The sequence below is a fragment of the Leucopleurus acutus genome (genome assembly GCF_964270905.1).
Source record: "Leucopleurus acutus genome assembly, chromosome: X".
In the NCBI taxonomy this organism is placed as follows: Eukaryota; Metazoa; Chordata; class Mammalia; order Artiodactyla; family Delphinidae; genus Leucopleurus; species Leucopleurus acutus.
This window is the reverse complement of record NC_139148.1, coordinates 51576651-51602290: the sequence shown is the minus strand read 5'-3', so window position 1 is coordinate 51602290 and position 25640 is coordinate 51576651. Positions and strand designations below refer to the sequence as shown.

The 25640-nt window shown below is 39.5% G+C and overlaps 1 long non-coding RNA gene across 1 annotated transcript in view; it reads left to right on the top strand.

The window, feature by feature from the left end:
- The first annotated feature begins 697 nt into the window (after nucleotides 1-697).
- The window catches only part of LOC309977761, an 80557-nt gene continuing 55614 nt past the window's right edge, over nucleotides 698-25640 (top strand). Inside the window, exon 1 of the long non-coding RNA XR_014327096.1 lies at nucleotides 698-1224. This is a non-coding gene — a long non-coding RNA (uncharacterized lncRNA). The remainder of the gene's footprint in view (nucleotides 1225-25640) is intronic.

Below are 25640 nucleotides of genomic sequence, written 5' to 3'. Positions count from 1 at the left end.
CTTGTTTCATCTTTAGTTCTTCTAGGTCCTTGTTAACTGATTCTTGGATTTTGTCCATTCTATCTCCAAGATTTCGGATCATCCTTACTATCATTATTCTGAATTCTTTTTCAGGTAGACTGCCTATTTCCTCTTCATTTGTTAAGTCTGGTGCATTTTTATCTTGCTCCTTTATCTGCTGTGTGTTTTTCTGTCTTCTCATTTTGCTTATCTTACTGTGTTTGGGGTCTCCTTTGCAGGCTGCAGGTTCGTAGTTCTTGCTGTTTTTGGTGTCTGTCTCCAGTGGCTAAGGTTGGTTCAGTGGGTTGTGTAGGTTTCCTGGTGGAGGGTACTAGTGCCTGTGTTGTGGTAGATGAGGCTGGATCTTGTCTTTCTAGTGGGCAGGTTCACGTCTGGTGGTGTGTTTTGGGGTGTCTGTGGCCTTATTATGATTTTAGGCAGCCTCTCTGCTAATGGGTGGGGTTGTGTTCCTGGTTTGCTAGTTGTTTGGCATAGGTTGTCCAGCACTGTGGCTTGCTGGTCGTTGAGTGAAGCTGGGTGCTGGTGTTAAGATGGAAGTGTCTGGGAGATTTTCGCTGCTTGATATTATGTGGAGCTGGGAGGTCTCTTGTTGACCAGTGTCCTGAAGTTGGCTCTCCTAACTCAGAGGCAGAGCCCTGACTCCTGGCTGGAGCACCAAGAGCTTTTCATCCACACGGCTCAGGATAAAAGGGAGAAAAAGTAGAGGGAATTAGTAGAAGTATGAGGAAAGAAAGAAGGAAAGGAGGGAAGAAAGGAAGGAAGGAAGAAAGAAAGAAGCAAAGAAGGAAAGAAGGCAAGAAGGAAAGAAGTGAGGGAGGGAGGGAGGAAGGAAGGAAGGAGGGAAAGAAGGAAAAAAGACAGAAAGAAAGAAGATACAGTAAAAATAAATAAAGTATAATAAAGTTATTGAATTAAAAAAATTCTTATTTAGAAAAAAAAAAAGGGACGGATAGAACCTTAGGACAAATGTTGGAAGCAAAGCTATACAGACAAAATCTTACACAGAAGCATACACATACACCCTCACTAAAAGAGGTAAATGGGGAAAAATCCTAAATCTTGCTGTCAGAGACCACCTCCTCAATTTGGGATGATTCGTTGTCTAAAGGAGGGAAGGAAAGAAGGAAAGAAAGAAAGAAAGAAAGAAAGAAAGAAAGAAAGAAAGAAAGAAAGAAAGAAAGAAAGAAGGTAAAGTATAATAATGTTATTAAAATTAAAATTGATTATTAAGAAAGAAATTTTTTAAAAAAATCCATGGACGGATAGAACCCTAGGACAAATGATGGAAGCAAGACTATACAGGCAAGATCTCACACAGAAACATACACATATACATTCACAAAAAGAGGAAAAGGGAAAAAAATCATAGATCTTGCTCCTAAAGTCCACTTCCTAAATTTGGGATGATTGGTTGTCTATTCAGGTATTCCACAGATGCAGGGTATATCAAGTTGGTTGTGGAGCTTTAATCCACTGCTTCTGAGGCTGCTGGGAGAGATTTCCCTTTCTCTTTGTTCTCACAGCTCCCAGTGGCTCAGCTTTGGATTTGGCCCTGCCACTGCGTGTAGGTCGCTGGAGGGCGTCTGTTTTTTGCTCAGACAGGACGGGGTTAAAAGAGCCGCTGATACGGGGGCTCTGGCGCACTCAGGCCAGCGGGGAGGGAGGGGCCGGGAGTGCAGGGCGGGCCTGCAGTGGCAAAGGCCGGCGTGACTTTGCACCAGCCTGAGGCGTGCTGTGCGTTCTCCCGGGGAAGTTGTCTCTGGATCCCGGGAACCTGGCAGTGGCGGGCTGCACAGGCTCCGCGGAAGAGGGGTGTGGAGAGTGACCTGTGCTCGCACACAGGCCCCTCGGTGGCGGCAGCAGCAGCCTTAGCGTCTCCCGCCCGTCTCTGGGGTCCGCGCTATTAGCCGCGGCTCGCGCCCGTCTCCGGAGTTCCCTCAAGCAGCATTCTTAAACCCCTCTCCTCACACACCAGGAAACAAAGAGGGAAGAAAAAGTCTCTTGCCTCTTCGGCAGGCGCACTTTTCCCCGGACTCCCTCCCGGCTAGCCGTGGTGCACTAACCCCTTCAGGCTATGTTCAAGCAGCCAACCCCAGTCCTCTCCCTGCACTCAGTCCGAAACCGAAATCCGAGCCTCAGAGCCTCAGCTCGCAGCCCCGCCCGCCCCGGCGGGTGAGCAGACAAGCCTCTTGGCCTGGTGAGTGCCGGTCGGCACCGATCCTCTGTGCGGGAATCTCCCCGCTTTGCCCTCCGCACCCGTTGCTGTGCACTCCTCCGCGGCTTCGAAGCTCCCCCCTCTGCCTCCCGCAGTCTCCGCCCGCGAAGGGGCTTCCTAGTGTGTGGAAATTTTTCCTCCTTCACAGCTCCCTCCCACTGGTACAGGTGCCGTCCCTATTCTTTTGTCTCTGTTTTTTCTTTTTTTTTCTTTTGCCCTACCCAGGTACGTGGGGAGTTTCTTGCCTTTTGGGAGGTCTGAGGTCTTCTGCCAGCGTTCAGTAGGTGTTCTGTAGGAGTTGTTCCACGTGTAGATGTATTTCTGGTGTATCTGTGGGGAGGAAGGTGATCTCCGTGTCTTACTCTTCCGCCATCTTCAAGGTCCCCCCACACTCAGTTTAGTGCCAGGATTTCTGGAGAAGAAAAGAATAAGAGACTTGTTTTATTGATCTCTGTGAAATGAGTGAAGAAGACTTAATAGAGTGAGACGTTCTGACGTTAATGTTAACAAAGGCAACAGGAAATGTTCTTCATAATTTACTTTGTTTTAACTTAGATCAATTAAGGACATTGCTTCCACTATCAAAAAACTTTCAGGATCCAGCAAGTATAAATTCTACTTTTTTTAAAATTCCCCTTTAGATCCCTACCCACAACCATCATATTATAGAAAAATGCTTTCACATTTCTCACAAGATACGTCCTTTAGGAATTAAAGGAAACATTACCTATGACTTAGAATGTATTAGCATAGGATCACTTCATCATAAGAAATACATCCTCACTTGCTGAAAGAGATTTCAACTATAATTGTTACTTGCATTACTTTTATGGTCAGGATTAATGAAGATACTTTCATTATCAATTAAGAATATGCAAATCAGCCATATTATGGGATTCATCAATGAGTCCAAGAGTACTTCAGAATAGATCATGTCTGTTATTGGATTGGAAGAATCAATATTGTGAAAATGACTATATTACCCAAAGCAATCTACAGATTCAGTGCAATACCTATCAAAGTACCAATGGCATTTTTCACAGAATTAGAACAAAAAATTTCACAGTTTGTAAGATAACACAAAAGACACCAAAAAGCCAAAGGAATCTTTTTTTTACACCTTTATTGGACTATAATTGCTTTACAATGGTGTGTTAGTTTCTGCTTTATAACAAACTGAATCAGTTATACATATACATATATTCCCATATCTCTTCCCTCTTGCATCTCCCTCCCTCCCACACTCCCTATTCCACAACTCTAGGTGGCCACAAAGTACCGAGTTGATCTCCCTGTGCTATTCGGCTGCTCCCCACTAGCTATCTATTTTACATTTGGGGGTGTATATATGTCCATGCCACTCTCTCACTTCGTCCCAGCATAGCCTTCCCCCTCACCATATCCTCAAGTCCATTGTCCAGTAGGTCTGTGTCTTTATTCCTGTCTTACACCTAGGTTCTTCATGACATTTTTTCTTAGATTCCATATATATGTGTTAGCATATGGTATTTGTCTTTCTCTTTCTGACATACTTCACTCTGTATGACAGACTCTATGTCCATCCACCTCACTACAAATAACTCAATTTCATTTCTTTTCATGGCTGAGTAATATTCCATTGTATATACGTGCCACATCTTCTTTTTATTACTATCTTTATTGGGGTATAATTGTGTTACAATGGTGTGGTATTTTCTGCTTTATAACAAATTTTTATATAATTGTGTTACAATGGTGTGGTATTTTCTGCTTTATAACAAATTTATATAATTTGTATTTATGTAATTTGTATTTGTAATAATTTATATAATTTTTCTGCTTTATAACAAATTATAACATATTTATACATATAAATATGTTCCCATATCTCTTCCCTCTTGCATCTCCCTCCCTCCCACCCTCCCTATACCACCCTTCCAGGCAGTCACAAAGCACCGAGCTGATATCCATGTGATATGCGGCTGCTCACACTAGCTATCTACCTTACGTTTGGTAGTGTATATATGTCCATCCATCTCTCTCGCTTTCTCACATCTCACACTTTCCCCTCCCCATATCCTCAAGTCCATTCTCCAGTAGGTCTGTGTCTTTATTCCTGTCTTACCGCTACGTTCTTCATGACATTTTTTTCCTTAAATCCCATGTATGTGTTAGCATATGGTATTTGTCTTTCTCTTTCTGACTTACATCACTCTGTATGACAGACTCTAGGTCTATCCACCTCATTACAAATAGCTCAAATTCGTTTCTTTTTATGGCTGAGTAATATTCCATTGTATATATGTGCCACATCTTCTTTATCCATTCATCCGATGATGGGCACTTAGGTTGTTTCAATCTCCAGGTTACTGTAAAGAGAGCTGCAATGAAAATTTGGGTACATGACTCTTTTTGAATTTCGGTTTTCTCAGGGTATATGCCCAGTAGTGGGATTGCTGGGTCATATGGTAGTTCTATTTGTAGTTTTTAAAGGAACCTCCATACTGTTCTCCATAGTGGCTGTACCCATTCACATTCCCACAAGCAGTGCAGGAGTGTTCCCTTTTCTTCACACCCTCTCCAGCATTTATTTTTTCTAGATATTTTGATGATGGACATTCTGACTGGTGTATCTCATTGTAGTTTTGATTTACATTTCTCTAATGATTAATGATGTTTAACATTCTTTCATGTGGTTGCTGGCAGTCTGAATATCTTCTTTGGAGAAATGTCTATTTTCGTCTTCTGCCCATTTTTGGATTGGGTTTTTTGTTTTTTTCTTATTGAGCTGCAGGAGCTGCTTGTAAATTTTGGACATTAATCCTTTGTCAGTTGCTTCATATGCAAATATTTTCTCCCATTCTGATGGTTGTCTTTCAGTCTTGTTTATGGTTTCCTTTGCTGTGCAAAAGCTTTGAAGTTTCATTAGGTCCCATTTGTTTATTTTTGTTTTTATTTCCATTTCTCTTGGAGGTGGGTCAAAAAGGATCTTGCTGTGATTTATGTCATAGAGTGTTCTGCCTATGTTTTCCTCTAAGAGTTTGATAGTTTCTGGCCTTACATTTAGGTCTTTAATCCATTTTGAGCTTTTTTTTTGTGTAAGGTGTTAGGGCGTGATCTAATCTCATACTTTTACATGTACCTGTCCAGTTTTCCCAGCACCACTTATTGAAGAGGCTGTCCTTTCTCCACTGTACATTCCTGCCACCTTTATCAAAGATAAGGTGACCATACTGATGTGGGTTTATCTCTGGGCTTTCCAACTTATTCCATTAATCTATCTTTCTGTTTGTGTGCCAGTACCATACTGTCTTGATTACTGTAGCTATGTAGTATAGTCTGAAGTCAAGGAGGCTGATTCATCCAGATCCATTTTTTGTTCTCAAGATTGCTTTGGCTATTCGGGGTCTTTGGTGTTTCCATACAAATTGTGAAATTTTTTGTTCTAGTTCGGTGAACAATGCCAGTGGTAGTTTGATAGGGATGGCATTGAATCTGTAGATTGCTTTGGGTAGTAGAGTCATTTTCACAAGGTTGATTCTTCCAATCCAAGAACATAGTATATCTCTCCATCTATTTGTATCATCTTTAATTTCTTTCATCAGTGTCTTATAATTTTCTGCATACAGGTCTTTTGTCTCCTTAGGTAGGTTTATTCCTAGATGCTTTATTCATTTTGTTGCAATGGTAAATGTGAGTGTTTTCTTGATTTCACTTTCAGATTTTTCATCATTAGTGTATAGGAATGCAAGAGATTTCTGTGCATTAATTTTGTATCCTGTTACTTTACCAAATGCATTGATTAGCTCTAGTAGTTTTCTGGTAGCATCTTTAGGATTCTCTATGTATAGGATCATGTCATCTGCAAACAGTGACAGCTTTACTTCTTCTTTTCCGATTTGGATTCCTTTTATTTCCATTTTTTCTTGTTTGCTGTGTCTAAAACTTCCAAAATTACGTTGAAAGAGTGGTGAGAGTGGTCAATCTTATCTTGTTCCTGATCTTAGTGGAAATGCTTTCAGTTTTTCCCCATTGAGGATGATGTTGGCTGTGGGTTTCTCATATATGACCTTTATTACATTGAGGAAAGTCCCCTCTATGCCTACTTTTGGCAGGGTTTTTATCATAAGTGGGTGTTGAATTTTGTCAAAAGCTTTCTCTGCATCTATTGAGATGATCATATGGTTTTTCTCCTTCAATTTGTTAATATGCTTTATCACATTGATAGATTTGCGTATATTGAAGAATCCTTGCATTCCTGGAATAAACCCCACTTGATCATGGTGTATGATCCTTTTAATGTGCTGTTGGCTTCTGTTTGCTAGTATTTTGTTGAGGATTTTTGCATCTATGTTCTTCAATGATATTGGTCTGTAGTTTTCTTTCTTTGTGACATCCTTGTCTGGTTTTGATATCAAGGTGATGGTGGCCTTGTAGAATGAACTTGGGTGTGTTCATCCCATCCTCTGATATGTGATGGAAGAGTTTGAGAAATATTGTTGTTAGCTCTTCTCTTAATGTTTGATAGAATTCGCCTGTGAAGCAATCTGGTCCTGGGCTTTTGTTTGTTGGAAGGTTTTTAATCACAGTTTCAATTTCAGTGCTTGTGTTTGGTCTGTTCATATTTTCTATTTCTTCCTGATTCAGCCTTGGCAGGTTGTGCATTTGTAAGAATTTCACCATTTCTTCCAGGTTGCCATTTTAGTAGCAAAGAGTTGCTTGTGGTAATCTCTCATGATCTTTTGTATTTCTGCAGTGTCAGTTGTTACTTCTCCTATTTCTTTTCTAATTCTATTGATTTGAGTCTTCTCCCTTTTTTTCTTGATGAGTCTGTCTAATGGTTATCTATTTGTTTATCTTCTCAAAGAACCAGCTTTTAGTTTTATTGATCTTTGCTATTGTTTCCTCCATTTCTTTTTCATTTATTTCTGATCTGATTTTTATGATATCTTTCCTTCTGCAAAATTTGGGGGTTTTTGTTTTTCTTTTTCTAATTGCTTTAGGTGCAAGGTTAGGCTGTTTATTCGAGATGTTTCCTGTTTCTTAAGGTGGGCTTTTATTGCTATAAACTTCTCTCTTACAACTGCTTTTGCTGCATCCCATAGATTTTGGGTCATAGTGTCTCCATTATCATTTTTTTCTAAGTATTTTTTTATTTCCTCTTTGATTTTTTGAGTGATCACTTCGTTATTAAGTAGTGTATTGTTTAGCCTCCATGTGTTTGTATTTTTTACAGGTCTTTTCCTGTAATTGATATCTAGTCTCATGGCATTGTGGTCAGAAAAGATACTTGATGCAATTTCAATTTTCTTAAATTTACGAAGGGTTGATTTGTGACCCAAGATATGATCTATCCTGGAGAATATTCCATGACCACTTGAGAAAAATGTGTATTCTGTTGTTTTTGGATGGAGTGTCCTATAAATATCAATTAAGTCCATCTTGTTTAATGTATCATTGAAAGCTTGTGTTTCCTTATTTATTTTCATTTTGGATGATCTGTCCATTGGTGAAAGTGGGGTGTTGAAGGCCCCTACTATGAATGTTTTACTGTCAACTTCCCCTTTTATGGCTGTTAGTATTTGCCTTATGTATTGAGGTGCTCCTATGTTGGGTGCATAAATATTTCTAATTGTTATATGTTCTTCTTGGATCAATTCCTTGATCATTATGTAGTGTCCTTCTTTGTCTCTTCTAATAGTCTTTATTTTAAGGTCTATTTTGTCTGATATGAGAATTGCTACTCCAGCGCTCTTTCGGTTTCCATTTGCATGGAATATCTTTTTCCATTCTCTTACTTTCAGTCTGTATGTTTCTCTAGGTCTGATGTGGGTCTCTTGTAGACAGCATATATATGGGTCTTGTTTTTGTTTACATTCAGTCAATCTGTGTCTTTTGCTGGGAACATTTAGTCCATTTACATTTAAGGTAATTATCGATATGTACATTCCTATTCCCATTTTCAAAATTGTTTTAGGTTCGTTATTGTATGTCTTTTCCTTCTCTTGTGTTTCTTGCCTAGAGAAGTTCCTTTAGCATTTGTTGGAAAGCTGGTTTGGTGGTGCTGAACTCTCTCAGCTTTTGCTTGTCTGTAAAGTTGTAAATTCTCCATCAAATCTGAATGAAATCCTTGCTGTGTAGAGTAATCTTGGCTGCAGATTTTTCTCCTTCATCACTTTCAATATGTTCTGTCACTCCCTTCTGGCTTGCAGAGTTTCTGCTGAAAGATCAGCTATTAACCTTATGGGGATTCCCTTGTGTGTTATTTGTTGTTTTTCCCTTGCTGCTTTTAATATGCTTTCTTAGTATTTAATTTTTTACAACTTGATTAATATGTGTCTTGGTGTATTTCTCCTTGGATTTATCCTGTATGGGACTCTCTGTGCTTCCTAGACTTGATTAACTATTTCCTTTCCCATATTAGGGAAGTTTTCAACTATAATCTCTTCAAATATTTTCTCAGTCCCTTTCTTTTTCTCTTCTTCTTCTGGAAACCCTATAATTCGAATGTTGGTGCATTTAACATTGTCCCAGATGTCTCTGAGACTGTCCTCAATTCTTTTCATTCTTTTTTCTTTATTCTGCTCTGCAGTAGTTATTTCCACTATTTTCGTTTCCAGGTCACTTATCCGTTCTTCTGCCTCAGTTATTCTACTATTGATCCCATCTAGAATATTTTTCATTGCACTTATTGTGTTGTTCATCATTGTTTGTTTCATCTTTAGTTCTTCTAGGTCCTCGTTAAATGTTTCTTGAATTTTAACTATTCTATTTCCATGAATTTGGATCATCTTTACTATCATTATTCTGAATTCTTTTTCAGGTAGACTGCCTATTTCCTCTTCATGTGTTATATCTGGTGGGATTTTACCTTGCTCTTTCATCTACTGTGTGTTTTTTTGTCTTCTCATTTTGCTTATCTTACTGTGTTTGGGGTCTCCTTTTTCCAGGCTGCAGGTTCGTAGTTCCCATTGTTTTTGTTGTCTGTCCACAGTGGCTAAAGTTGGTTCAGTGGGTTCTGTTGGCTTACTGGTGGAGGGGAGTAGTGCCTGGGTTCCGGTGGATGTGTCTCTCTGGTGGGCAGGTCCATGTCTGCTGGTGTGTTTTGGGGTGTCTGTGGACTTATTATGATTTTAAGCAGCATCTCTGATAATGGGTGGGGTTGTGTTCCTGTTTTGCTAGTTGTTTGGCATAGGTTGTCCAGCACTGTAGCTTGCTGGTCGTTGAGTGAAGCTGGGTGCTGGTGTTGAGATGGAGATCTCTTGGAGATTTTCTCCATTTGATATTATGTGGAGATGGGAGGTCTCTTGTTGACCAGTGTCCTGAAGTTGGCTCTCCCACCTCAGTGGCACAGCACTGACTCCTGGCTGCAGCCCCAAGAGCCTTTCATCCACACAGCCCAGAATCAAAGGGAGAAAATGTAGAGAGAAAGAATTAGTAGAAGTAGGAGGAAAGAAAGAAAGAAAGAGAGAGAAAGAAAGAAAGAAAGAAAGAAAGAAAGAAAGGGAGAAAGAAAGAAAGAAGGGAGGGAAGGAATGAAGAAAGGAAGGAAGGGAGGAAGGAATAAACAAAGAAAAAAGAAAAGAAGGAAGGAAAGAAAGAAAGGAGGGAAGGAGGGAGCGAGGTTGGGAGGGAGGGATGGTGAGAAGAAGGAAGGAAGGAGGGAAGGAAGGATAAAAGAAAGAAAAAAACGAAGATAATATAAAGTAAAATAAAGTAAAATATAATAAAGTTATTAAATTAAAATATACTTATTAAGAAAAATTATTTTTTTAAAAAAAGGATGGATAGAACCTTAGGACAAATGGTGGAAGCAAAACTATACAGACAAAATCTCATATAGAAGGATACACATACACACTCACAAAAAGAGGAAAAGGGGAAAAAATCATAAATCTTGCTCTCAAAGTCCACCTCCTCAATTTGGGATGATTCGTTGTCTATTCAAATTTTCCACAGATGCAGGTTACATCATGTTGATTGTGGAGCTTTAATCTCTGCTTCAGAGGCTGCTGGGAGAGATTTCCCTTTCTCTTCTTTATTCTCACAGCTCCCAGGGGCTAAGCTTTGGATTTGGCCCCGCCTCTGAGTGTAGGTCCCTGCAGGGCATCTGTTTTTTCACTCAGACAGGATGGGGTTAAAGGAGCCGCTGATTCGGGGGCTCTGGCTCACTCAGGCTTTGGGGAGGGAGGGGTGCGGAGTGCAGAGCGAGCCTGCAGCAGCAGAGGCCAGCGTGACGTTGCACCAGCTTGAGGCCCGCCATGCGTTCTCCTGGGAAGTTGTACCTGGATCCCTGGCGGGCTGCACAGGCTCCCTGGAAATGGGGTGTGGATAGTGACATATGCTGCCACACAGGCCCCTTGGTGGTGGCAGCAGCAGCCTTAGCGTCTTCCGCCCGTCTCTGGGGTCCGCTCTTTTAGCCGCGGCTCGTGCCCATCTCTGGAGTTCCTTTAAGCAGCGCTCTCAGTCCCTTCTCCTCGTGCACCAGGAAACAAAGAGGGAAGAAAAAGATTTTTGCCTCTTCGGGAGCTCCAGACCTTTTCCCGTACTCCCTCACGGCTAGACGTTGTGCATTAACCCCTTCAGGCTGTGTTCATGCCCCCAACCCCAGTCCTCACCCTACACTCTGACCAAAGCCCGAGCCTCAGCTCACAGCCTCGCCCACCCCGGCGGGTGAGAAGACAAGCCTCCCGGGCTGGTGAGTGGCAGTTGGCACTGATCCTCTGTGCGGGAATCTCCCTGCTTTTCCCTCCGCTCCCCTGTTGCTGTGCTCTCCTCCATGGCTCCGAAGCTCCCCCGCACCGTGGCCACCTGCAGTCTCCATCTGTGAAGGGGCTTCCTAGTGTGTGGAAACATTTCCTCCTTCACATCTCCCTCCCACTGGTGAAGGTCCCATACCTATTCTTTATTCTGTGTTTTTTCTTTTTTCTTTTGCCGTACCCAGGTACGTGGGGAGTTTCTTGCCTTTTGGAAGGACTGAGGTCTTCTGCGAGCAAACAGTAGGTGTTCTGTAGGAGTTGTTCCACGTGTAGATGTATTTCCGGTGTATCTGTGGGGAGTCGGGTGATATCCGCATTTTAGTCTTCTGACATCTTCCCCTTGTCTCCCCTGCCACATCTTCTTTATCCATTCATCTGATGATGGACACTTGGGTTGTTTCCATCTTCTGGCTATTTTAAATATATCTGCAATGAACATTTTGGTACATGACTCTTTTTGAATTATTGTTTTCTCAGGGTATATGCGGAGTTGTGGGATTGCTGGGTCATATGGTAGTTCTATTTGGAGTTATTTAAGGAACCTCCATACTGTTCTCCATAGTGGCTGAACCAATTCACATTCCCACCAGCAGTGCAGGAGTGTTACTTTTTCTCCACACCCTCTCCAGCATTTATTGTTTTTAGATTTTTTGTTGATGGCCATTCTGACTGGTGTGAGATGATATCTCATTGTAGTTTTGATTTCCATTTCTCTAATGATTAATGATGTTGAGCATTCTTTCATGTGTTTGTTGGCAGTCTGTATATCTTCTTTGGAGAAATGTCTATTTAGGTCTTCTGCCCATTTTTGGATTGGGTTGTTTGTTTTATTCTTGATGAGCTGCATGGGCTGCTTGTAAATTTTGGAGATTAATCCTTTGTCAGTTGCTTCATTTTCAAATATTTTCTCCCATTGTGAGGGTTGTCTTTTACTCTTGTTTATGGTTTCCTCTGCTGTGCAAAAGCTTTCAAGTTTCACTATGTCTCATTTGTTTGTTTTTGCTTTTATTTCCATTTCTCTAGGACGTGGATCAAAAAGGATCTTGCTGTGATTTATGTCATAGAGTGTTCTGCCTATGTTTTCCTCTCAGAGTTTAATACTTTCTGGCCTTACATTTAGGTCTTTAACCCATATTGAGCTTATTTTTGTGTATGATGTTAGGGAGTGTTCTATTCTCATACTTTAACATGTACCTCTCCTGTTTTCCCAGCACCAATTATTGAAGAGGCTGTCCTTTCTCCACTGTACATTCCTGCCTATTTATCAAAGATAAGGTGACCATATTGTGTGGGTTTAACTCTGAGCTTTCTATCCTGTTCCACTGATCTATATTTCTGTTTTTGTGCCAGTGCCTTACTGTGTTGATTACTATAACTTTGTAGTATAGTCTGAAGACTGGGAGCCTCATTTCTCCAGCTCCGTTTTTTGTTCTCAAGATTGCTTTGGCTATTCAGTGTCTTTTGTGTTTCCATGCAAACTGTGAAATTTCTTGTACTAGTTCTGTGAAAAATGCCAGTGGTAGTTTGATAGGGATTGCAATGAATCTGTAGATTGCTTTTGGTAGTATTGTCATTTTCACAATGTTGATTCTTCCAATCCAAGAACAGGGTATATGTCTCCATCTATTTGTATCATCTTTAATTTCTTTCATCAGTGTCTTATAATTTTCTGAATACAGTTCTTTTGCCTCCTTAGGTAAGTTTTTTCCTAGATATTTTACTCATTTTGTTGCTACAGTGAAGGGGAGTGTTTTACTGATTTCACTTTCAGATTTTTGATCATTAGTGTATAGGAATGCCAGAGATACCTGTGCATTAATTTTGTATCCTGCAACTTTACCAAATCCATTGATTAGCTCTAGTAGTTTTCTGGTAGCATCTTTAGGATTCTCTATGTATAGTGTCATGTCATCTGCAAAGAGTGACAGCTTTACTTCTTCTTTTCTGATTTGGATTCCTTTTATTTCCTTTCCTTTGCTGATTGCTGTGGCTAAAACTTCCAAAACTATGCTGTATAAGAGTGTTGAGAGTGGGCAAACTTGTCTTTTTCCTCTTCTTAGTGGAAATGTTTTCAGTTTTTCACCATTGAGGACGATGTTGGCTGTGGGTTTGTCATATATGACCTTTATTATGTTGAGGAAAGTTCCCTCTATTCCTATTTTCTGGAGGGTTTTTTTCATAAATAGATGTTGAATTTTGTCGAAAGCTTTCTCTACGTCTATTGAGATGACCATATGGTTTTTCTCACTCAATTTGTTAATACAGTGTATCATATTGATTGATATTCATATATTGAAGAATCCTTGCATTCCTGGAATTAATCCCAGTTAATCATGGTGTATCATCCTCTTAATGTGCTGTTGGATTTTGTTTGCAAGTATTTTGTTGAGGATTTTTACATCTATGTTCATCAGTGATATTGGCCTGTAGTTTTCTTTCTTTGTGACATCTTTGTCTGGTTTTGGTACCAGGGTGATTGTGGCCTCGTAGAAGGAGTTTGGGAGTGTTACTCCCTCTGCTATATTTTGGAAGAGTTTGAGAAGGATAGGTGTTAGCTCTTCTCTAAATGTTTGATAGAATTCGCCTGTGAAGCCATCTGGTCCTGGGCTTTTGTTTGTTGGAAGATTTTTTTTTTTTTTTGCAGTACGCGGGCCTCTCACTGTTGTGGCCTCTCCCATTGCGGAGCACAGGCTCCAGACGCACAGACTCAGCGGCCATGGCTCACAGGCCCAGCTGCTCCGTGGCATGTGGGATCTTCCCAGACCGGGGCATGAACCCGTGTCCCCTGCATCGGCAGGCAAACTCTCAACCACTGCGCCACCAGGGAAGCCCTGTTGGAAGATTTTTAATCACAGTTTCATTTTCAATGCTTGTGATTGGTCTGTTCATGTTTTCTATTTCTTCTTGATTCACACTTTGCAGGTTGTGCATTTCTAAGAATTTTTACACTTTCCAGGTTGTCCATTTTATTGGCATAGAGTTGCTTGTAGTAACCTCTCATGATCTTTTTTATTTCTGCAGTGTCAGTTGTTACTTCTCCTTTTTCATTTCTAATTCTTTCGATTTGAGTCTTCTCCCCTTTCTTCTTGATGAGTCTAGGTAATGGTTTATCAATTTTCTTTATCTTCTCAAAGAACCTGCTTTTAGTTTTGTTGATCTTTGCTATTGTTTCCTTCATTTCTTTTTCATTTATTTCTGATCAGATCTTTATGATTTCTTTCCTGCTAACTTTGAGGGTTTTTTTGTGCTTCTTTCTCCAACTGCTTTAGGCACAAGTTTAGTTTATTTATTTGAGATGTTTCTTGTTTCTTAATGTAGAAACTACTATATTGCTATAAACTTCCCTCTTAGAACTGCTTTTGCTGGATCCCATAGGTTTTGAGTCATCGTGCCTCCCTTGTCATTTGTTTCTAGGTTTTTTCTAATCTCTTCTTTGATTTCTTCAGTGATCACTTCGTTATTAGGTAGTTTATTGTTTAGCCTCCATCTGTTTGTATTTTTTACAGATCGTTTCCTGTAATTGATATCTAGTCTCATAGCATTGTGGTCAGATAAGATACTTGATACAATTTCAATTTTCTTAAATTTACCAAGGCTTGATTTGTGATGCAGGATATGATCTATCCTGTAGAATGTTCCATGAGCACTTGAGAAAAATGTGTATTCTGTTGTTTTTGGATGGAATGTCCTATAAATATCAATTAAGTCCATCTTGTTTAATGTATCATTTAAAGCTTGTGTTTCCTTATTTATTTTCATTTCAGATGATCTGTCCATTGGTGAAAGTGGGGTGTTAAAGTCCCCTACTCTGAATGTGTTACTGTCGATTTCCCCTTTAATGGCTGTTAGTGTTTGCCTTATGTATTGAAGTTCTCCTCTATTGGGTGCATAAATATTTACAATTGTTATATCTGCTTCTTGGATCAATCCCTTGATCATTATGTAGTGTCCTTCTTTGTCTCTTCTAATAGTCTTTATTTTAAAGTCTATTTTGTTTGATATGAAAATTGTTTCTCCAGCTTTCTTTTGGTTTCCATTTGCATGGAATATCTTTTTCCATCCCCTCACTATCAGTCTGTATGTGTCTCTAGGTCTGAAGTGGGTGTCTTGTAGACAGCATATATATGGGTTTTGTTTTTGTATCCATTCAGCCAGTCTGTGTCTTTTGGTGGGAGCATTTAGTCCATTTACATTTAAGGTAATTATCGATATGTATGTTCCTATTCCCATGTTCTTAACTGTCTTTGATTTTTTATTGTACGTCTTTTCCTTCTCTTGTGTTTCTTGCCTAGAGAGGTTCCTTTAGCAGTTGTTGTAAAGCTGGTTTGGTGGTGCTGAAGTCTCTCAGCTTTTACTTGGTGGTAAAGGTTTTAATTTCTCCATCAAATCTGAATGAGATCCTTGCTGGGTAAAGTAATCTTGTTTGTACATTTTTCTCCTTCATCACTTTAAATATGTCCTGCCAGTCTCTTTTGGCTTGAAGAGTTTCTGCTGGAAGTTCAGCCATTAACGTTATGGGGAATCCCTTGTGTGTTATTTGTTGTTTCTCCCTTGCTGTTTTTAATGTGCTTTCTTTGTATTTAATTTTTGACAGTTTAATTAATATGTTTCTTGGCGTGTTTCTCCTTGGATTTATACTGTATGGGATTTTCTGTGCTTCCTGGATTTGATTAACTATTTCCTTTCCCATATTAGGGAAATTTTCAACTATTATCTCTTCAAATATATTCTCAGTCCCTTTGTTTTTCTCTTCTTATTTTGGACCCCCTATAATTTGAATGCTGGTGCATTTAATGTTGTCCCAGATGTCTCTGAGACTGTCCTAAGTTCTTTCCTTTCTTTTTTCTTTATTCTGCTCTGCAGTGGTTATTTCCACTATTTTATCTTCCAGGTCTCTTATCCATTCTTCTGCCTCAATTATTCTGCTATTGATCACATTTAGAGTATTTTTCATTTCATTTATTTTGTTGTTCATCATTGTTTGTTTCATCTTTAGTTCTTCTAGATCCTTGTTAAATGTTTCTTGCATTTTCTCTATTCTACTGTCAAGGTTTTGGATCATCTTTGCTATCATTATTCTGAATTCTTTTTCAGGTAGACTTCCTATTTCCTCTTCATCTGTTAGGTCTGGTGGGGTTTTATCTTGTTCCTTCATCTGCAATGTGTTTTTCTGTCTTCTCATTTTGCTTGTCTAACTGTGTTTGGGGTCTCCTTTTTGCAGGCTGCAGGTTCGTAGTTCCTGTTGTTTTTGGTTTCTTTCCCCAGTGGCTAAATTTGGTATCATGAGTTGTGTAGGCTTCTTTCTGGAGGGCACTAGTGCCTGTGTTCTGGTGGATGAGGCTGAATCTTGTCTTTCTGGTGAGCCGTTCCACATCTGGTAGTGTGTTTTGGGATGTCTGTGGACTTATTATGATTTTAGGCAGCCTGTCTGCTAATGGGTGGGTTGTGTTCCTGTCTTGTTAGTTGTTTGGCATAGTGTGTCTAACAGTGTAGCATGCTGGTCGTTGAGTGAAGCTGGGTGTTGTTGTTGAGATGGAGATCTTTGGGAGATTTTCATCATTTGATATTACATGGAGCTGGGAGATCTCATGTGGAACAGTGTCTTGAATTTGGCTCTCACATATCTCTTGTGGACTAGTGCCCTGAAGTTGGCTCTCCCACCTCAGAGGCACAGCACTGACTCCTGGCTGCAGCACCAACAGCCTTTCATCCATGTGGCTCAGAATAAAAGGGTGAAAAAGTGGAAAGAATGAAAGAGAGAAAATAAATAAAGTTCTTAAAATAAAAAATAATTATGAAGAACAAAAATTTTTTAAGGAAAAAAATGACAGACAAAAGGTGAACACAAAGTTATGCAGACAAAATCTAACACAGAAGCATTCACATACACACTCACAAAAAGAGGAAAAGGGGAAAAAATTATAAATCTTGCTCTCAAAGTCCACCTCCTCAATTTGGGATCATTCGTTGTGTATTCAGTTATTCCACAGATGCAGGGCACTTCAGGTTGATTGTGGAGATTTAATCCACTGCTCCTGAGGCTGCTGGGAGAGATTTTCCTTTCTCTTCTTTTTTCACACAGGTCCTGTGACTCAGCATTGGATTTGGCCACACCCCTGCATGTAGGTCACTGGAGGGCATCTGTTCTTCTCTCAGACAGGACGAGGTTAAGGGAACCACTGACTCAGGGTGTCTGACTGACTCAGGGTATCTGACTAACTCAGGCCAGGGTGAGGGAAGGGTACGATGCAGGGTGTGCCTTCAGTAACAGAGGCTGGCATGATGTTGCACCAGCCTGAGGCATGTTGTGCATTCTCTTGGGGAAGTTGTCCCTGGATCCCGGGACCTTGGCAGTAGCGGGCTGCACATGCTCCCCAGAAGGGAGGTGTGGATAGTGACCTGTGCTCGCTCACAGGCTTCTTGGTGGTGGCAGCAGCAGCCTTAGTGTCTCATGCCCTACTCTGGGGTCCTCACTGTAAGCCGTGGCTCACACCCATCTCTGGAGCTTCTTTAAGCAGTGCTCTTAATCTCCTCTCCTCATGCACCAGGAAACAAAGAGGGAGGAAAATGTCTCTTGCCTCTTAGGCAGGTCCAGACTTTTCTCCGGACTCCTCCAGGCTAGGCGTGGTGCAATAACCCCTTCAGTCTGTGTTCATGCCCCCAGTCCTCTCCCTGCACTCCCACCGAATCCTGAGCCTCAGCTCCCAGCCCCGCCCACCCCAGCAGATGAGCTGACAAACCTCTCTGTCTAGTGAGTTCCAGTCGGCACAGAACTTCTTTGTGGGAATCTCTCTGCTTTGCCCTCCGAAGCCCTGTTGCTGTGCTCTCCTCCATGGCTCTGAAACTTCCCCCCTCCGTGACCCAGTCTCTGCCCACAAAGGGGCTTCCTAGTGTGTGGAAACCTTTACTCCTTCACAGCTCCCTCCCACTGGTGCAGGTCCCATCACTATTCTTCTCTGTTTATTCCTTTTTCTTTTGCCCTACCCAGGTCCATGGGGAGTTTCTTGCCTTTTGGGACGTCTGGGGTATTCTGCCAGCGTTCAGTAGGTGTTCTGTAGGAGTTATTCCATGTGTAGATGTATTTCTGATGTATGTGAGGGGAGGAAGGTGATCTCTGCCTCTTACTCTTCCTCCATCTTCTCCCTCTCTCCAAATAAATCTTGAGAAAGAAAAAACAGAGCTGGAGGAATCAGGCTCCCTGACTCCAGAGTATACTACAAAGCTACAGTAATCAAGACAGTATGGTACTGGCACAAAAATAGAAATATATATTAATGGAACAGGTAGAAAGCACAGAGATAGACACACACACATGTGGTCACCTAATTTCTGACAAAGGAGGCAAGAACATACAACAGAGAAAAGACAGTCTCTTCAATATGTGGTACTGGGAAAACTGGACAGTTACATGTAAAAGAGTGAAATAAGAGCACTTCTTAACACCATACACAAAAATAAACTCAAAATGGATTAAAGACCTAAATGTAAGGCCAGTAACTATCAACCTCTTAGAGGAAAACTTAGGCAGAACACTCTATGACATAAATCACAACAAGATCCTTTTTGACCCACCTCCTAGAGAAATGGAAATAAAAACAAAAATAAACAAATGCGACCTAATGGAACTTAAAATCTTTTGTACAGCAAAGGAACCCATAAACAAGATGAAAGACAACCCTCAGAATGGGAGAAAATATTTGCAAATGAAGCAACCGACAAAGGATTAATCTCCAAAATATACAAGCAGCCCATGCAGCTCAATAACAAAAAAACAAACAACCCAATCCAAAAATGGGCAGAAGACCTAAACAGACATTTCTCCAAGGAAGATATACAGATTGCCAACAAACATATGAAAGAATGCTCAACATTATTAATCATTAGAGAAATGCAAATCAAAACTACAATGAGATATCATCTCACACCGGTCAGAATGGCCATCATTAAAAAATCTACAAACAATAAATGCTGGAGAGGAAGTGGAGAAAAGGGAACACTCTTGCACTGTTGGTGGGAATGTAATTGGATACAGCCACTATGGAAGACAGTATGGAGGCTCCTTAAAAACTAAAAACAGAACTACAATATGACCCACCAATTCCACTACTGGGCATATGCCCTGAGAAAAGCATAATTCAAAAAGAATCATGTAGCACAATGGTTATTGCAGCTCTATTTACAATAACCAGGACATGGAAGCAAGCTGAGTGTCCATCAACAGATGAATGGATAAAGAATATGTGGCACATATATACAATGGAATATTACTCAGCTATAAAAAGAAACAGAATTGAGTTATTTGTAGTGAGGTAGATGGACATAGAGTCTGTCATACAGAGTGAAGTAAGTCAGAAAGAATAAAAAACAAATACTGTATGCTAGCACATATATATGGAATCTAAAAATAAATAAATAAATTGTTGTGAAGAACTTAGGGGCAGAACAGGAACAAAGATGCAGACACAGAGAATGGACTTGAGGACACGGGAATTGGGAAGGGTAAACTGGGACAAAGTGAGAGAGCAGCATTGACATACACTACTAAATATAATATTGATAGGTAGTGGGAAGCAGCAGCATCACACGGGGAGATCAGCTCGGTGCTTTGTGACCACCTAGAGGAGTGGAATAAGGATTGGGAGGGAGATGCAAGATGGAGGGGATATAAGGATATATGTATATATATAGCTGATTCACTTTGTTTTAAAGCAGAAACTAACACAACATTGTAAAGCAATTATACTCCAATAAAGATGTTAAAATAATAGTTCATGTCACTCAGATTCTCATTTTCTCTAGTTCTTCTCTGACTCTCCACTTTTAACCTCATGGAGACTTTAAAAGACATAAAATATTTCAGTATGTTTCTAATTTATTTACACTTAAATCATCAAAATGCTCTTTTGTAAGTGTCATTTGATGTCCAAGTATCCTTATGGGGTCTTTTCATTAGCCATGTCCCTGCCCTGGAAAAAAACAGGAAGTCACAATTTGCCACAATTAAAAATAATGAGCTGAAAAACAAGGTTTGAATTCAGTCCCACATTAGTCACAAAACGCTCCTGCCTCTCTCCAGGTAGCCTTCTTGTTTTTCAAAGATGTTTCAGAACACAGCAGTTTCCTTTAAATTTAAACTTCACCAATGGAATGTAGAGTTCATAATAATTGCACCTGGGTTGTAGTTTACCTTCAGCTTGGGTGTCCTGAGTGAGGGCGGTGAAATTATGATCCCTTAAAAGAGAAGCATAAATAGGAGGGGTAAAGAGTCTTAACTTTGCAACTAAGATATGCTGATTTCCTTTGAGCTGAATCAAAGTGGTTCACCGCCGAAATAAAATTCTAGCAAAAAATGATATACTCAAGGGGAAAAAAGTAGTAGAGAGAAGTTTCACAATTTTCTGTTTTTCTGCCATGAATGTAAATTAAATCTTTGGCCTATTATTAATTGTTAGTAATAAGCTAAGACAATAGCAGCTGAGGAGAAAAATGATGTCTTCTCTCAGCGTATATGGAATGTCAGTCTTTCATAAGGTTTTGCTTCAAATACCATAACCTCCAGGTGTTCTCCTTCCTGAATGAGTCTAAGATTTCCTAAGTTATCCATCAGGATCCAATCAGGAACCAGAAACCACACCAGTTATTCAAACAGAAATAATTCAATATAAAGGATTGCTAAATAGTCATAAAGTGGTTAACTAGGTAACAGAACAAGTAAGAAGGGGACCCAAATGTATCAAAGAGGTAGCAATTTCAAGCAGCAGCTTTCACTCCTCAGGTTGTGGGAACAAGGGAAGAATTTGGAAATATTAAAATGCAGAAGCCCACGGAAACCCATGCTCAAGATTCCTAAGGAGGGTTTACTATGGCAGAAATGAGGTTTCCAGACTCCCTGTCCCAGTTCCACAGTGTGGGGTATAGAAGGGTGTGTTTGGAGATGAGAGACAATACTTGATAATTGGTCCTCTGAGACATAAAGTAATTTAGGAAGGTGCTTGAGCAGGCTGAGAGTTATTATTCCCATTTTATTCATAAAAAAGTAGAAAAGTGGAAAAGTGATTGCTGGAACAGAGTCAAATAGCCAGTAATAATAATATCAATATTTACCAAATGCTATGTGCCACATACGGTTCTAAGTGTTAATTCTTTACAATAACATTTATGTCTTTCTGTGAGGTAGATGCTACAATTAGCACACTTCTACTTTTGAGGAAACTGAAGCACAGTTGCTTAGCAAATAAGAGATGAATGGGAATTGAAGTTCAAGCAGCCTAATTCTGAAACCTACCATCTTAACCACCATAATGCCACCACTCCAGTATCCGTCCTCATGTATCATGCTGCTTCATTGAAATAAAAATAATAGCTACTTATAGCTAATTAACTATGGCAAGGCCCTCTTCTAAGAGCATATTGTATTTTATAACTAAATTATCAGAGCAACTCTTTGAAGTAAGTACTATTATTTCCTTTGTTTTACAAATGGGTAAACTGAAGCACAGAGAAGATACTTTCAGCCCAAAGACTCAGGCCTAGTAAGAGGCTGAGCTGTGATTGAATCCAGAGTGTCTTGCCAGAGAGCTCATGATTTCAACCACAATACTAGAATGCATGATAAATTAAGCCTCAGTAATGCAGAATTTATGGCATCTCTCCTTGAAAACACTTTGGCTAGTTACAGTAACTGGGCCATTTACTCCCATCTTTTTTAGATAATCAAAGTCCCATCTTTCTAGACATATTCCGTAATGCAGACTTTTACCAGTCAGGACTGCTCTCCCTTTCAATTCTTGATGAGAATTAAAGAAGTTTTGCTTTATGTTCTGGCCCATGAATATGGAGTTTCACTAAAGATTATGCATTTAAGAAAACTGAAAAGTCTCAGTTAGTGTTGCTTTAAATGTATATATGGACACATATTATGCATACACAGATAGCTAATAATTCATTTCCTTGACAAAATATGTGATTTTTATATATTTCTGTTCTCTCTGATTATTTTTTTTATTTCCTTGAGCCATGTTACTATCTATGTTATAATGAAAAGCTGGTCTGTGAAACTTTCAAGAAGGAAAATTTTGTGGCATTATTTCCTTTTCCAAAAGAATTGTTTTTTATTATTTTGCAAGAAGAACATATTTCTCTAAAGCCTTCTAAATTTTATTTATTTGTTAAAACTTTATTTACACATGGCACCTCAGAAATCCATCCACTCTCTAAAGTGAGGTTATACTTATTTAATCATACATATTACATCAAATTATTAAAATTAAAATAATTCTTTTTAATGAAGGCAAAGCGAAACATCCTTTTATAACTAAAATGCAATAGGCACAAAATAATAACTTTATTAAAACTAAATAGTGATAATAAAAAAAATAAAAAGACACAGGAAAGAATATAAGGTTGCTAAAAATCAACCATAAGGCCATGTCAATTACCAGCTCCTTTATACATACTGCATTCATTGTAGTGGAAGTGTTCTTTGCCGAAAAATGAGAAAATCTGTTATATTACAAAGAATACGATAAAGAAGAAGAAGCAGGTGAAGGAAAAGTAGAAGGAGGAGGAGGGCGAGGAGGAGGAGGAGAAGGAGAAAAGGTGAAAACCACACACACTTCAGAAAAAAAGTACTGTAGAAAATTTTTCTCTTGTCGGTGCACATACATACATGCACATAAATAAATACAGTTTCCCTTTTCAAAATTTAGCGCACACTGAACATATTTTTTTGCAACCTGCCAGACCTTCTTAAGCCCTGAAATTCATAACTCAAGCCCTTGAGGCAAACTCTGAAATAAACGGAGAACAGGCTTGAATAGCAATCGTATAAGAAAAAGAAAGGGAAGGAAAAGTGGAACGCAAATGAGATCAAAGAAGACAGAGGATATGGAGCTGAAAGGATATCAAAAAGGAAGCAAAAGATAAAGATGGACGTTTTCAATTTAAACTTCATTTTCTAATTTTCTTAATTGCATCAACATTGCACCATTGTGTGTTTTTTGGAAATTCTACTCCCCTTCCTCCCCCTTCTCTGTGGCTGAGGTAGTTCACAGCACAGTGTAGAGATGCCAACCACTGGAGCCAAATTCAATTCTAAATCCAAACATAAACAGTGTTTTCAAGTCGAGACACCTCTGAGGTTCACCCAACTCCAATTTTACCAATTCCCTTCAGGGAAACATTTCCCTTTGAAGCTTCTGTGTACCCAAGTGCATTCTGGAATGCAGGTTTGAGTTTCTAGTGTGGGGCAATTTATGTATAGAATGAATATGCTCTGTACCTAACCCTCTCATTCCTTTAGGTGTACACAATTTGTGACAATGTATATAGTAAAGTCAGTACTTGAAGGCATGCCTGGAAAACATTTTTGCTCATGTACATCTAAATTAAAATTCAAAAGGGAAATTGAGAATATTGAATTAGCTCAGATGTTGTAAAGTTAATATGCATGTTGATTTCTCCAGAAATGCTCTTTAGCTTTAAAATAATGAGATGGGAGAACCTGATATGAAGCTGATTTTAAAATGGTAGTTTTAGAACTGTTAATTGTGTCAAGCATTGTGTCCTAGATAAATGCTTCAGGCCACAACTTGAAATGCTTACAAAAAAAATTTTTATTCCCTAAAGAAAATAGCCTACTAAGTATGTGGCTTGGTGCATGTTTCTAAGTAGACTTGGAAAAAAGGGAGTGTGGTTGAACAAGTCTAAGGGAGTCTACCTACCCTGAAAGGCCTGAAAGCACAACTGGAAAAATAAGTAAGAGCTGAGAATTGTGCCTGTGCTGAGAATTACAGGCTGACAAAGCCCACGTGTGGGGTGAGGGGGTGGCGTGTTGGTCAGCAGCATTCACTGGTGGTTACATTATCATTTTGTGGGTGAACTGAATCCAAGAAGAAGTCTTTAAACCCAGCTAGGAACCTGAGCTCCCCGTTTTCCTAGCCTTCTGGGATACATCTTCCCTCTCCCTTTACACCAGGTCAAAATGACTTGTGACCAAACAAGATAAGGTGTTGACACTTTCAATCTGGGTCTCAGTTGACTCCATTCTTAATCCCTCCTACCGTGTATACCTGTTTCAATGTCTCCTCTCAGATTAAACATCTAGGAAGATGAGACTCCCAAGGGTCTCATCATGATGTCACACACCAAATATGTACTCAGGAAATATTTGAGAAGAGTGACCTCCATTATCATTTCTTTCTTAAATTACTGAGAACATATTTGGGAGTGGGCCTGCAGAATTATGTCTCCTGAGGCTCTGAGAGTCTCTATTTTATACTCCATTATTTTGCATTATCCTAGGCAGTTTCATTTGGCTGTTTGATCACAGATAAATACTATCTGGTTGACCCAGCATCATGAAATTTTCCAAAACACATCAATATTTAGAAAATAAATACCTATTCTTTACATTATCCTGCTTTCCTCCCTTTGTAGACCCCAGCATTTACATGTCAATTTGGAATGTCCATCCTAACAAAAATCCCCATATTGCCCACATTGGCTTTTTCATTATTATTCTCCCTGGGCTTCCCCCAAAGAAGTATGCTTTTGATACAACATGTATTTGTAAAATAATGGTATGTACACAGCAATTTCTAAGCAAATGTATTGAGAAAATTAAAGTGTGCTTTTATGACCAGAAGAATCAACATCCCCTTAAAAAAGCATACTAAGCTTGTCCTATTCACCAAGATGTGAAAGGTGAGGTGTGGTCCCTTTACCATCCTAAGCAGACTATGTATACCTTTTTTGCTTAAAACTGTATCCATATCATCCTATTATGAACTGAATAAAATTTGTATGGCTCCAAGTTTTACTTCAATTAGGCAAGAAAACATAAGAGGACAGATGGCAAGATTGTTGATGAGTAGATTCCAACGTATTAATATGAAGTAAGGCTACTAAACCACACAAGATGAATGATAATATAAGATATGGCAGTCAGTGTTATGAACTCTACAAAAATCAGTCCATATGAGACAGTTCCAGGACACAGAAAGAATGACAACTTTAGGTCAAAAGTCCTAGGTTCCTTCCTGCTTCTGGTCCAGCATATAAGGAACTTAAAAGTTGCCACTCCATGCCAACAGCAAGTGAATAGATGAACAAACTGAAAAACGAACAACTCTTCTTAGCTCCCTCAGAGAAGAGAAGTCACAGGGTAAACTGCTGTCTCCCAAATTAAAGAGATAGATAGGTGGATACAGAGCATCACAACTTGCCAGAAGAGAAACCTGTGAACAGAAACCTCCTTGGAAACCAGTATTAGGGTAGAAAAGTCTGAACTGTAATTGATGAATTTCTGGAGGTTCCGTGTGAACAACTCTAAGAGTTTAAACACCAGGAGGACACAGTTATAGGGAGGCCTCAATACTTGGTGAGTTTTACTTTTGAGCTCTATAAGGTTTTCACAGTGAATATCAGAGAAAAATCCTCTCATGCCTCAGGCAGAAAGGGGGTAAGTGGACCAATTTGTTGAAAGATTCATTCAGCCAAACTCACAAAAGAAAAATAGACAATCTGAATAGGCTTATATCTATTAAAGAAATTGAATCAAAAATTAATAATGTTCCAAAACTAAAAGCTCCAGGCCCAGATGTGCACACTGGTGAATTTTACCAAACATTTAAGGAAGACACAACAATTCTCCAAAATATCTTCCA